This window comes from Rhinopithecus bieti, unplaced genomic scaffold, assembly GCF_001698545.2.
Source record: "Rhinopithecus bieti isolate Rb0 unplaced genomic scaffold, ASM169854v2 scaffold_37881, whole genome shotgun sequence".
NCBI lineage: Eukaryota > Metazoa > Chordata > Mammalia > Primates > Cercopithecidae > Rhinopithecus > Rhinopithecus bieti.
Genome location: NW_016816015.1, coordinates 873,721 through 888,348, shown reverse-complemented (window position 1 = coordinate 888,348; position 14,628 = coordinate 873,721). Strand labels below are relative to the sequence as shown.

General features: G+C 38.4%; 1 pseudogene; it reads left to right on the top strand.

Moving 5' to 3' along the window:
- The first annotated feature begins 11,784 nt into the window (after positions 1–11,784).
- On the top strand, positions 11,785–13,005 carry LOC108516685 (argininosuccinate synthase pseudogene; annotated as a pseudogene).
- Positions 13,006–14,628: the final 1,623 nt, after the last annotated feature.

Genomic DNA, 14,628 nt, shown 5'->3' with positions numbered 1-14,628 from the left:
ATCTAAAGTCAAGACAAAAGAAAGAACATTAAGACTTGCGAGGCAAGGCTGGGCGCAGTGGCTCAAGCCTGTTAACCCAGCTTTGGGAGGCCAAGGCAGGCGAATTATGAGGTCAGGAGTTTGAGGCCAGTCTGACCAACATGGTGAAACCCACCTCTACCAAAAATGCAAAAATTAGCTGGCCATGGTGGTGCATGCCTGTAATCCCAGCTACTCAGGAGGCTGAGGCAGGAGAATCGCTTGAACCTGGGAGGTGGAGGTTGCAGTGAGCCGAGATCACACCACTGCACTCCAGCCTGAGCAACAGAGCGAGACTCTATCTCAAAAAAAAAAGAAAAAGAAGAGTTGTGAGACAACAGCACAAGGTAATCTATAAAGTTAAACCTATCAGATTAACAGCAGATTTATTAGCTGAAACTGCACAAGCTAGAAGGACCTGGGGCCCAATCTTCAGCTTCCTTAAACAAGTATCAGCTGAGAATTTTGTGTCCAGTGAAACCAAGATAGAAACTAAGTTTCATAAATTAAGGAAAGATAGAGTCTTTTCAGACAAACAAATGCTGAGAGAATATGCCACTACCAAGTCAACATTATGAGAACTGTTAAAAGGAGCTCTAAATCTTGAAAAAATCCTCAAAATACATCAAAACAGAACCTCCTTAAAGCATAAATCTCACAGGACCTATAAAAGAACAACACAATAAATAATTTTTTAAACAACCAAGGTATTAGGGCAACAAATAGCATATTGAATAGAATAGTACCTCACATCTCAATGCTAATATTGAATGTAAATGGCCTAAATGCTCCACTTAAAAGATATAAAATGGCAGAATGGATAAGATTTCGCCAACCAAGTACTTGCTGCCTTCCAGATTACATAAGGACTCACATAACTTAAGGTAAAGGGGTGGAAAAAGCCATTCCATGTGAATGGACACCAGAAGCAGGATTAGCTATTCTCACATCAGACAAAACAGACTTTAAAGCAACAGCAGTTAAAAATGACAAAGAGGGACATTATATAATGATAAAAGGCCTGTCCAACAGGAAAGTATCAGAATCTTAAATATTTATTCACCTAACACTGGAGCTCTTAAATTTATAAAACAATTATTACTAGACCTAAGAAATTAGATAGACAGCAACACAATAATAGTGGGGGATTTCAATACTCCACTGACAGCACTAGACAGGTCATCAAGACAAAAAGTCAACAAAGAAACAATGGATTTAAACTATACCTAGACCAAATGGACTTAACAGATATTTACAGAATATTCAGCCCAATAATCACAGAATATACATTCTATTAATCAGTGCATAAAACATTCTTGAAGATAGACCATGTGATAGGCCACAAAACAAGCCTCAATACATTTAAGAAAATTAAAATGATATCCAGTACTTTTTCCAACCATAGTGGAATAAAATTAGAAATTAACTCCAAAAGGAACCTTCAAAACCATGCAAATACATGGAAATTAAATAACCTGTTCCTGAATGATCACTGGGTCAAAAATGAAATCAAGATGGAAATTTAAAAATTTTTTGAGCTGAATAATAGTGACACAGCCTATCAAAACCTCTGGGACACAGCAAAGGCAGTGCTAAAAGGAAAGTTCATAGCCTTAAATGTCTACAACAAAAAGTCTGAAAGAGCACAAATAGAAAATCTAAGGTTATACTTCAAGGAATTAGAGAAACAAGAACAAACCAAACCCAAACCCAGCAGAAGAAAAGAAATAGCCAAGGTCAGAGCAGAACTAAATGAAATTGAAACAAAAAAAAAATTATAAATGATAAATGAAACAAAAAGCTGGTTCTTTGAAAAGATAAATAAAATTGATAGACCGTTAGTGTGATTAACCAAGAAAACAACAGAGAAGACCCACATAAGCTCAATTAGAAATGAAATGGGAGATATTACAGCTGACACTACACAAATACAAAAGATAATTCAAGGCTACTATGAACACCTTTATGTGCATAAATTAGAAAACCTAGAGGCTATGAATAAATTCCTAGAAATATGCAACCTTCCTAGATTAAACCAGGAAGATATAGAAACTTTGAACAGACCAATAACAGGCAGTAAGATTGAAATGGTAATTTAAAAATTGCCAAAAAAAAAAAAAGGTCTAGAACCAGAGAGATTCACTGAATTCTATCAGACATCCAAAGAAGAATTAGTACCAATCCAATGACACTATTCCTCAGGGTAAAGAAAGAGGGAATCCTCCCTAAATCATTCTATGAAGCCAGTATCACCATAATACCAAAACCAGGAAAAGATATAACAAAAAAGAAAACTACAGACCAATATCGCCGATGAACATACATGCAAAAATCTACAACAAAATACTAGTTAACCAAATCAAACAGCATATCAAAAAGATAATCCACCATGATCCAGTGGGTTTCAGACCAGAGATGCAGGGGTGGTTTAACATATGCAAGTCAATAAAGGGAATACATCATATAAACAGAAGTAAAACAAAAATCACATGATCATCTTAATATTAGATGCAGAAAAAAATATTTGACAAAATCCAGCATTCCTTTATGATTAAAACCCTCAGCAAAATTGGCATAGAAGGGACATACCTTAATGTAATAAAAGCCATCTCTGACAAACCCACAGCCGACATAATACCGAGTGGGGAAAAGTTGAAAGCATTCCCTCTGAGAACTGGAACAAGACAAGGATGCTCACTCTCACCATTTCTATTCAACATAGTAGTGGAAGTCCTTGCCAGAAGAATCAGACAAGAGAAAGAAATAAAGGGCATCCAAATCAGTAAAGAGGAAGTCAAACTGTCACTCTTTGCTGATGATATAATTGTATCACTAGAAAACCCTAGACTCCTCCAAAAAGCTCCTAGAACTGATACATTCAGCAAAGTTTCAGGATACAAAATTAATGTATACAAATTAGTAACTCTGCTATACACCAACAGTGACCAAGTTGAGAATCAAATCAATAATTCAACCACTTTTACAAGAGCTGCAAAAAATAAAATAAAATACTTAGGAATATACCTGACCAAGGAGGTGAAAGATGTCTACAAGGAAAACTACAAAACACTGCTGAAAGAAATCACAGGTAACACAAACAGATGGAAACATATCCCACGCTCATGGATGTGTAAAATCAATACTTTGAAAATGGCCAAATGGCCAAAAGCAATCTACAAATTTAGTGTAATTCCCATCAAAATACCACCATCATTCTTCACAGAACTAGAAAATACAATCCTAAAATGCATATGGAACCAAAAAAGGGCCTGCGTAGACAAAACAAGACTAAGCAAAAAGAACAAATCTGGAGGCATCACATTACCTGGTTTCAAACTTTACTATAAGGCCATAGTCACCTAAACAACGTGGTACTGGTATAAAAATAAGCATATAGACCAACGGAGCAGAATAGAGAACCCAGAAATAAACCCAAATACTTACAGCCAACTCATCTTGGACAAAGCAAACAAAAATTTAAGTGGGGAAAGGACACCCTTTTCAACAAATGGTGCTTGGATAATTGGCAAGCCATATGTAGAAGAATGAGACTGAATCCTTATCTTTCACCTTATACAAAAATCAACTCAAGATGCATCAAAGACTTAAATTTAAAGACCTAAAACCATAAAAATTCTAGAAGATAACATTGGAAATACCCTTCTAGACACTGGCTTAGGCAAAGACTTCATGACCAAGAACCCAAAAGCAAATGCAACAAAAACAATAATAAATAGGTGGGACTTAATTCAACTAAAAAGTTTCTGCACAGCAAAAGAAACAATAAGCAGAGTAAAGAGACAACCCACGGAGTGGGAGAAAATCTTCACAATCTATACATCTGACAAAGGACTAACATCCAGAATCTCCAAGGAACTCAAATTAGCAAGAAAAAAAAACAAACAATCCCATAAAAAAATGGACTAAGGACAGGAATAGGCAATTCTCAAAAGAAGATATGCAAATGACCAACAAACATATGAAAAAAATGCTTAACCTCACTAATGATCAGGGAAATGCAAACCAAAATCACAATATGATACCATCTTACTCCTGCAACAGGAAACACTCCTACACTACTGGTGGGAATGTAAACTAGTACAACCACTATGGAAAACAGTGTGGAGATTTCTAAAAGAACTAAATGTAAAACTACCATTTAATCCAGCAATCCCACCACTGGATATCTACCCAGAGGAAAAGAAGTCATTACACGAAAAAGATATTTGAACATGTGTGTTAAACTGTGAACTTTCTCACTATTTTCCTCCCCCACTTAGTTGTGACAGGGGGACTAGAGTGGGCTGGAGTTAAGCATTCCCCTTCCCCCATGCCAGTTAGTCTCTCATCATACCCCAGCAGACTAAGTCCTGATTAAGTATATAAAATCACAGATCCAGGAAGCCCAGAGAACACCAAGCAGGATAAATGTTTAAAATAAGGAAAAGACACCCAGACATATTATGTTTAACTACAGAAAGTTACAGATAAAGAAAAAGTCCTGAAATATGTCAGATGAGAAAAACACCTTACCTATAGTAGAACAAAGAAAATAATTATATCCAATTTCTCCTCAGAAACCGTGAAAGCAAGAAGAGAGTGAAATGAAATAATTAGAGTATTGAGAAAAACAAAACAACACCAACATAGAATTCTCTACCTTGTGAAACTATCCGTCAAAAATGAAGAATAAGGACTTTTTTCAGACAAACAAAAATTGAGGGACTTAGTTGCCAGTAGATCTGCCTTACAGGAAATGTTAAAAGAAGTTTCTTAGAAAGAAGGAAAATTATATAGGTCAGAAACATAGATTTACATAAAGAAAGAAAGAACATTGGAAAATTAATAAATTTATTTTACTTCGTAAAATAAAAAATTGAGCTAACAATATAATAGCAGAATATATTCAATTATGCATGCTTATGTATATACATTATTTACGCTAATATATCAGTGAAATGAATAACAACAATGATAGAAGGAAGAGAAGAAAGAAATTATGATTATACTGTTATTACAAGGTATTCATATTACCTGTGAAGTGGTACAGCATTATTTCAAAGTGGTCTTTGATTAGTTATAAATGTCAATTGCAAATTCTAGGGCAAACACTAAAAAAACATTATAAGAAGGATAACTGACTTGCTAAGAAACGAGAAAAAGATGGAATCATAAAATGCTCAGTTAAAACCACAAAAGGCAGATAAAGAAGAGAAAAGAGCGAAAGACAAAAATCGGAACAAAGAACAAGGGCAGCAGATAGAAAACAGTAACAAAGGTGGTAGATACTGATTCAACTATGTCAATAATTACTTTGAATGTCAATGGTCTAAATGCACCTAATTAAAAGATAGAGATTGTCACAGCAAACCAAAAAACAAGACCCAACTATATGTTGTCCATAAAAAAATCTCACTTTAAAATAAAGATGCATATGGCTTAAAAATAAGAAAATAGAGAAAAATACACCATACTAACATACTCAAAAGAAAGCAAGAGTGACTATATAAATCTCGGACAAAGTAGACTTCAAAGCAAGGAAAGTTATCAGAGATAAAGAATGACGTTACATAATGATAAAATGATAAATTCTATAAAAAGACATAACAATTCGTAACACGTATGTGTCTAACAATAGAATGACAAACTACCTGAGGCTGAAACTAATAGAACTTGCAAGCAGAAATTAATAAATACACTCTTATGGTTGGAGACTTCAACACCCCTCTGTCAGAAATGGACAGATTCAGCAGACAGAAAATCAATAAGGACATACCTAACTCAACAATATCATCAATTAACTCGATATAATTGACATCTATAAATTACTTCATCCAACAACAGCAGAATCCACATTCTTCTGAAACTCACATGGAACATTCACCAAGATAGACCACATTCTGGGCTATAAAATGCACCTTAACAAACTAAAAAAATAAATATTGTTCAATGTCTGCTCTCAGACCACATGTAATTAAACTAGAAATAATAACTGAAATATCCCAAAATATGTGGTAATTAAACACACTTCTAAATAACTAATGGCTCAAAGAAGAAATCTCAAAAGAAATATTAAAATATTTTAAACAATAAAAATAGAAACACAATTTATCAAAATATGTGGTATGCAGTAAAAGCAGTGCTGAGAGGGAAATTTATAGCATTGAATACATATATTAGAAAAGAAGAAAGATTTAAAATCAATAATATGCGTCCATCTGATGAAACTAGAAAAAGAAGAGCAAATTAAATCCAAAGTAAGAGGCCGGGCGCAGTGGCTCAAGCCTGTAATCCCAGCACTTTGGGAGGCCGAGACGGGCGGATCACGAGGTCAGGAGATCGAGACCATCCTAGCTAACCCGGTGAAACCCCGTCTCTACTAAAAAAATACAAAAAAAAACTAGCCGGGCGAGGTGGCGGGTGCCTGTAGTCCCAGCTACTCGGGAGGCTGAGGCAGGAGAATGGCGTAAACCCGGGAGGCGGAGCTTGCAGTGAGCCGAGATCCGGCCACCGCACTCCAGCCTGGGCAACAGAGGGAGACTCCGTCTCAAAAAAAAAAAAAAAATCCAAAGAAAAAAAAAAAAAAAAAAAAATTAGAGCAGAAATCAATGAAATTAAAACCAGAAAATCAATATAGAATATCAATGAAAGCAAAGCTGGTTTATTGAAAAGATCAATAAAACTGATAAGCCTCTAGCCAGGCTAATTAAAAAAAACAGAGAGCAAGAAGATGAATTACTAATACCAGAAATGAAAGAGAGGACATGACTACAGATCCCATGGATATTAAAAAAATAATAAAGGCATACTAAGAATAACTACAGGCCTACAATTTTGAAAACCTAGATGAAATGGACCAATTCCTTGAAAGATCTGATTTGCCAAAATTCATACAAGAAGAAATATACAATCTAAATAGGCTTATATCTGTTAAATAAATTAAATCAATAATTTAATAATCTTCAAAAACAGAAAGCATCAGGCCCAGGTTCAGTGGTGAATTTACCACACTTTATGGAAGAGATTATACCAATTCACTAGTCTTTTTCAGAGGATTAAACAGAGGGAATACTTTCTAATTTATGAGGCCTGCATTATCCTGATACTTTATTTTATTTTATGTATGTATGTATGTATGCATGTATTTATTTATTTACTTTTGTTGGTAACTATCCTTTAATACATTTCTTCAGACATACATATGAATACTTAGATACACAACCTTGAATAAATGGGATAATATTTTACATGTATTTCATTGAGAGCACTTTTTAACCATTTTTTAAAATGGTTTATCCCTCTCCTCTCCCTCTCTTACCCATTCTTCCTTACCACAACTATAAAAAAATTAGAAAACTGTTTTGGTCACTTGAATACCTAGTGTAAAAACCCCTCCAAATCAACTAATAATGATTCAACACAATCCCTTTAGTGGATGCATAACATTAGCTCAATCATAGTTGCTTATCTACACAATGAGTGAGGAGCATTCTTTTTTATATATATACTTTAAGTTCTATGGTACATGTGCACAACGTGCAGGTTTGATACATAGGTATACATGTGCCATGTTAGTTTGTTGCACCCATCAACTCATCATTTATATTAGGTATTTCTCCTAATGCTGTCCCTACTCCCTACCCCCACCCCATGACAGGCCCCAGTGTGTGATGTTCCCCATCCTGTGTCCAAGTGTTCTCATTGTTTAATTCCCACCTATGAGTGAGAACATGAGGTGTTTGGTTTTTCTGTCCTTGCAATAGTTTGCTACAGATCAGTATCTCTCATGAAGATAGATGCACAAATCCTCAGTAAAATACTAGCAAACCAGATCTAACTGTCCATGAAAAATATTATACACCATGACCAAGTGGGATATCACAGGTATGCAAAGTTTGTTCAACATTTGAAGATCGATTAATTCAATCCATCATGTCTACAGGCTAAAAAGGAGAATTTGCATGATCATATCAATAGTTGCAGAAAAAGCATTTGACTTCAAAGTTCAAAATCCATTAATGATAAAACCTCTCAGTAAACTAGGAATAGAAGGGAACTTATTCAAACTGATAAAGGATATTTACCAGAAACCTATAGTTAACTTCATACTTAATAGCAAGAAACTAAAGGCTTTCCTACTAAGACAAGGAACAAGATAAAGATATCGCCTGTTACCATTCCTTTTCAACATTACACTGGAAATACTAGCTAATGCAACAAGAAAAAGAAATAAAAGGTATACAGATTGTAAATGAAGAAATGAAACTCTCTCTTCACAGATTACATGATCACCTATGTGGAAAATTCAGAAGAGTTCATTAAAAAAAAACCTAGAACTAATAAGTGATTATAGTAAGGTTGCAGGATACAAGGTTATTATACAGAACTTAACTCCTTTTCTATATACCAACTCTGAACAATGGAACTTGAAACTTAAAACAATACAATTTACACATGCACATCAAAAAATTAAATAGGTAAAAATCTAGCAGAATATGTACAAGATCTGTATGAGGAAGCTACAAAACTCTGAGAAATGAAACCATGTTCATGTATAGGAAGACTCAATATTGTCAAGATATCAATTCTTTCCAATTTGACCTATAGATATAATGCAATCCAGTCAAAACCCCAGTAAATTTTATGGATGTCCACAAACTGATTCTAAACTTTATATGAAGAGGTAAAATATTCAGAATAGCCAACACAATATTGAAGAAGAACAAAGTTGGAGGATGGACATTACCCAACTTCAAGACTTACTGTAAAGTTACAGTAATCAACACAATGTGATATTGGTAAAAGAATAGACGAATAAATCAATAGAACAGAATAAAGCAGGCCCTCAAAAAATCAAAGACAATACAATGGAGAAAAGACAGTATTTTCACTAACTATTAGATATGTTATAGTATTTTCACTAACTATTGGATATCCAAGCCCACCTGGATAACCCAGGGAAATATCTCTCCATGTCGATATCCTTAGCCTAATCACATCTGTAAAGACACTTTTTCCTTACAAGGTAACATTTATAGGTTCTTGGGAACAGGGTTGAAGTCTTTCAGTGGCCATTACTCAGCCTACTACAAGTAAAAAATGTGATTACTGTGGGCTGGGGTGGTTAAGGAATGTTTCATTGAAGAGTAAAATCTGGCTTTGAGGAATGAACTGGATTTTGCTGTATTATATTGACAATGGGTTGGTGCATTAGTCAGGGTTCTCTAGAGGGACAGAACTAATAGGATGTATGTATATATGAAACGGAGTTTATTAAGGAGAATTGACTCATGCGATCACAGGGTGAAGTCTCATGATAGACCATCTGCAAGCTGAGAAACAGGGAAGCCAGTAGTAGCTCAGTCCAGGTGCCAAAACTTCAAAAGTTGGAAAGCTGACAGTGCAGCCTTCAGTCTGTGGTGGAAAGCCCTCAAGGGCCTGGCAAACCACTGGTGTAAGTCAAAGAGTCTGAAAGCCAAAGAAGCTAAAGTCAGATGTAGATGTTCAAGGGCAGGAAGTATCTGGCCAGGAGAGAAAGGTGAAGGCCAGAAGACTCAGCAAGTTGACTCATTCCACCTTCTTCTGCCTGCTTTTTCTAGCCACGATAGTGGCTGCTTGGATGGTGCCCACCCACACTGAGAGTGTGTCTGCCTCTCCCTGTCCACTGACTCAAATGTTAATCTCCTCTAGCAACACCCTCCCAGACACACCCAGCAGCAATACTTTTCGTCTTTTAATTCAATCAAGTAGACCCTTAATATTAACCATCACAATTGGTGTTAGCAATTGTAGGGGAGAAAAGGTAATACTTTTTCCTCACCCATGACAAGGGGTGTGGCTAGCATCCCAATTAATAAAATACAGAATAACAAGAGAAAATCATAACACATTTATTCAACCAAGATTTATGTGACATGGGAGGCATCAGAAATAAAGATCCAAAGACCCAGGGAAAACTGTCTTTTTATGCTTACATTTGATGAAGAAGGAGACATGTAGAAATGTGACTGGACAAAAAGGGGAAAGGGGGTGTGATCTGATGGTAATAAACTAAAGGGAACTCAGTAAGGCCTGCTTGTTCAGATTCTTGACGGCCTGTCTGGGTAGCATTCCTTTCCTCTGGGTATAGGATAGGACAATGGTCACATGAGGGTCTTAGGACCTAACTCAGGGAAGGTAGGTCAGAGAATTCCTTTATGGCCAGTTCTCACATAGAAAGATGGGGGAAAGTCAGAGAGCAACCTTTCTGTGTCTGCCATTTTCTCTGTTTCCAGGTGCCATATTTTGGGTGAGTGTGTTCCAAACTCCAACATAATCTACTGGGGAATACCTTTGTTCTGCTTGATTGGATGCATCTGGATAGAGATCAAGTGTGCAGAGGGAAAGAAAGATTTAAAAAAAAAAAAAAAAAAAAATTGGCTTAAGGTAAGAATGTGGAAGGCCCTGAATTTTGTGCTGAAGAGTTTGAGCCTGATAGACAGTGGAATGCCACTGAAGGACTGAAGCAGCAAAGTCATGTGTGCAAGTATTGCTTTAGGAAAATCAAACTGGCAACAATTTACAGCAGCAATGCCCAATATTTTTGACCCCAGGGACTGGTTTTGTAGGAGACAATTTTTCCACAGATTGTGAAGGATGGTGTCAGAGGAATTAGGTTCTCATAAGGAGCATGCAACTTAGATCCCTCGTATGAACAGTTCATAATAGGGTTCCTGCTCCTACGAGAATCTAATGCCATGGCTGATCTGACATGAGGAAGGTCTTAGGCCATAATGCTCCCTCACCTGTTGCTCACCCCCTGCTGTGTGGCCTGGTTCCTAACAGGTCATGGACTGGTACTGGCCCAGGGTCCCAGACAAGTTGTAAATTAGGGACCCCTGATTTACAGGATACATAGAAGAGAAGGAAGTGAAAGTCAGGAAACCAGTTTAGAAATCTATTGATCCTTGAGTTGTAAGATAAGGAAAGTTGGAATTAGAATGGTGGCTGTGGGAATGGAAAGCAAGAGATGGAGTCAGAAACAGGGCAGACTTCATGAGCTTGTGAACTCCAAAGCCTCCTGCACTTCATTTAATTCCCCGCTCTCATTGTGCTGAAATTCTTAATAAATTTGCATTTTGTAAGTGAAGTTCAATGAGACAATGGACCATGTGCATGAACAGACAGGCACAATCTTGTTCTGTCATTCCTTGTCATCCTTTGCCTCCCCATGTGCATAGAACATTCAAGATGCCCCATGAGCACAGAATCCCAGTGGACCCATAATGCACTGGAGCTCAGTGTGATACAAATTGAGTACAAGGCAAGCGTGTTACTTCTGTGACTGAGTAAGCAGAGGCTCTGATAAACCTGAGGAGCCACGCTTTCTGTTCAGTCTTGGTCAGAACACAGAAAGAAGGCAAGGACATTCTAAGAAACATGAACTAACAAGGAACTCTATCACATCCTTTCTCACCTTTGTTACCTTCCTGTTATCAGTCAACCATGTATGCTGAAAATGATGACAAACGAGAAAAGAGAGAGGGTAGGGCAACCCATAGTTTTGTTTTCTTCTTTACTCTTAAGTATCCTTCTTTCAAAGCCTTCTGAAGTCCTTATTGACTCATCAGTGAGCCAAAGGTAGAAAGTGTTAGAAGCGGTGCATATAAAAACAGGTGAGTTCTGCCTGCTCTGTCACCTGCCACTGCTGCCTGAACCTGAGTAGTTCACTGCACGGTGAAGACAGATTCCAGATGCCAGGAACTCGTGCCTCCAATCTCAGACGCTATGTCCAGCAAAGGCTCCGTGGTTCTGGCCTGCAGTGGCAGCCTGGACACCTCTTGCATCCTCCTGTGGCTGAAAGAACAAGGCTATGACATCATTGCCTACCTGGTCAACATAAGCCAGAAGGAAGACTTCGAGGAAGCCAGGAAGAACTGAAGTTTGGGACTAAAAAGGTGTTCATTGAGGATGTCAGCAGGGAGTTTGTGGAGGAGTTCATCTGGCTGGCCATCCAGTCCAGCTCACTGTATGAGGACTGCTACCTTCTGGGCACCTCTCTCGCCAGGCCCTGCATCACCTGCAAACAAATGGAAATCACCCAGTGGAAGGGGGGCAAGTATGTGTCCCACAGCACCACGGGAAAGGGGAACAATCAGGTCCGGTTTGAGCTCATCTGCTACTTCGCTGCTCCCTGGAGGATGCCCGAATTCTACAACCGGGTCAAGGGCTACAATAACCCGATGGAATATGCAAAGCAACATGGGATTCCCATCTCAGTCACTCCCCAGAGCCCGTGGAGCATGGACGAGAACCTCATGCACATCAGCTACCAGGCTGGAATCCCGGAGAACCCCAAGAACCAAGGACCTCCAGGTCTCTACACGAAGACCCAGGACCCGGCCAAAGCCCCCAATACTCCTGACATTCTCGAGATCGAGTTCAAAAAAGGGGTCCCCGTGAAGGTGTCCAACGTCAAGGATGGCACCACCCACCAGACCTCCTTGGAGCTCTTTATGTACCTGAATGAAGTCGCAGGCAAGCAGGGTGTGGGCCATATTGACATCGTGGAGAACTGCTTCATTGAAATGAAGTCCCGAGGTATCCACCAGGCCCCAGCAGGCACCATCCTTTACCACGCTCATTTAGACACCAAGGCCTTCACCATGGACTGGGAAGTGCGCAAAATCAAACAAGGCCTGGGCTTGAAATTTGCTGAGCTGGTGTATACCGGTTTCTGGCACAGCCCTGAGTGTGAATTTGTCCACCACTGCATCACCCAGTCCCAGGAGCAAGTGGAAGGTAAAGTGCAGGTGTCCGTCCTCGAGGTCCAGGTGTACATCCTTGGCCAGGAGTCCCCACTGTCTCTGTACAACGAGGAGCCAGTCGTCATGAACGTGCAGTGTGATTATGAGCCAGTTGATGCCACTGGGTTCATCAACATCAGTTGAAGGAATCCTCAGGCTGAAGGAATATCATCATCTCCAGAGCAAGGTCACTGCCAGATAGCCCCCTGTACAACGAGGAGCTGGGGCCTCTTCAATTTGCCGATTCCCCAAGTACAGGAGCTAATTGTTGTGATAATTTGTAATTGTGACTTGTACTCCTCGGCTGGCAGCGTAGTGGGGCTGCCAGGCCCCAGCTTTGTTCCCTGGTCCCCCTAAAGCCTGCAAACGTTGTCATCGAAGGGAAGGGTGGGGGGCAGCTGTGGTGGGGAGTTATAAAATAACAATTAAAAGATTTTTTTTAAAAAGCCTGTAAGTTCCTTTTATACAGTGTTTTCCCTGTTCTGGTAAGAACCTGAAACTCAAATGCATTTGTGAACTACAAAATATAAACTGTGTTATTTTGGCAATTTTATATAAAAGGTAGCTTTTATATTTGTATTTAATAATGGCCTTGTACATTATAACAATTAATGGCAAAATTTGAAGTTTAAAGTTTTCTTTACTTAGAAAGATAGTAAATTGCAAATAAAAAACACCATGGCAAGTTGAAAACAAGCTTTTTACATAGAATGAAGGAAAAAACTTTATATTTTGGTACTTTTAGGATTATTGCTTTTTGAATAAAGGACTCTGAATTTTCATCTTGCTCTGGACTCCGTGAATGATGTAGTCAGCCCTAGTCAGAAGATGTTTTTTTGTTTTTGTTTTTTTTTGAGACAGAGTCTCGCTCTGTCGCCCGGACTGGAGTGCAGTGGCCAGATCTCAGCTCACTGCAAGCTCCGCCTCCCGGGTTTACACCATTCTCCTGCCTCAGCCTCTAGAGTAGCTGGGACTACAGGCGCCCGCCACCTCGCCCAGCTAGTTTTTTGTATTTTAGTAGAGACGGGGTTTCACCGTGTTAGCCAGGGTGGTCTCGATCTCCTGACCTTGTGATCCGCCCGTCTCGGCCTCCCAAAGTGCTGGGATTACAGGCTTGAGCCACCGCGCCCGGCCGTCAGAAGATGTTTTGCTGGGAGAATCAACAGGACTTTGTGATTCACTGTAAGAAACAATGTAGCAGTCAGGTAGTATGTTTTATGCTTCCAACACCACAGCAATAGCACAACTTGCAACAGCTTAACTTAAGCCTCTGTTTAAAGTAAATAGCTCAATTTTACTGTATGTTCTTTTTTTAAAAAATTGAGGTAGAATACACGTAATATAAAATTTACCCTCTTAACAATCTTTAAGTGTACAGTTCAGTAATGTTAAGTATATTCACATTGTTGTGCAAGCAATCTCTAAAACATTTTCATCTTGCAAAAATTCTCTATCCATTAAACAAAAACTGCCCATTTCACCACTCTTCCCAGCCCCTGGCAACCACCATTCTACTTTCTATTTCTAGGAGTTTTACTATTCTGGATAGCTCATATAAGTGGAATTATGTAGTATATCTCTTTTTGTGGCTTATTTCACTTAGCATAATGTTATCAAGGTTCATCCATCTTGTAGCATGGACCTTTTTTAAGGCTAAATGATATTCCGCTATGTATATATACTACAATCGGGTTCTTCATTCATATGTCAGTGCTCCCAGCTTAATAAACTCAATACACTCACCTGTAATTACCATCAAAACTTGCCTCAATTGCTTCTGACTTTCTACAAGAAATTTAAGGTGATTTACAGAAACTCCAATAAA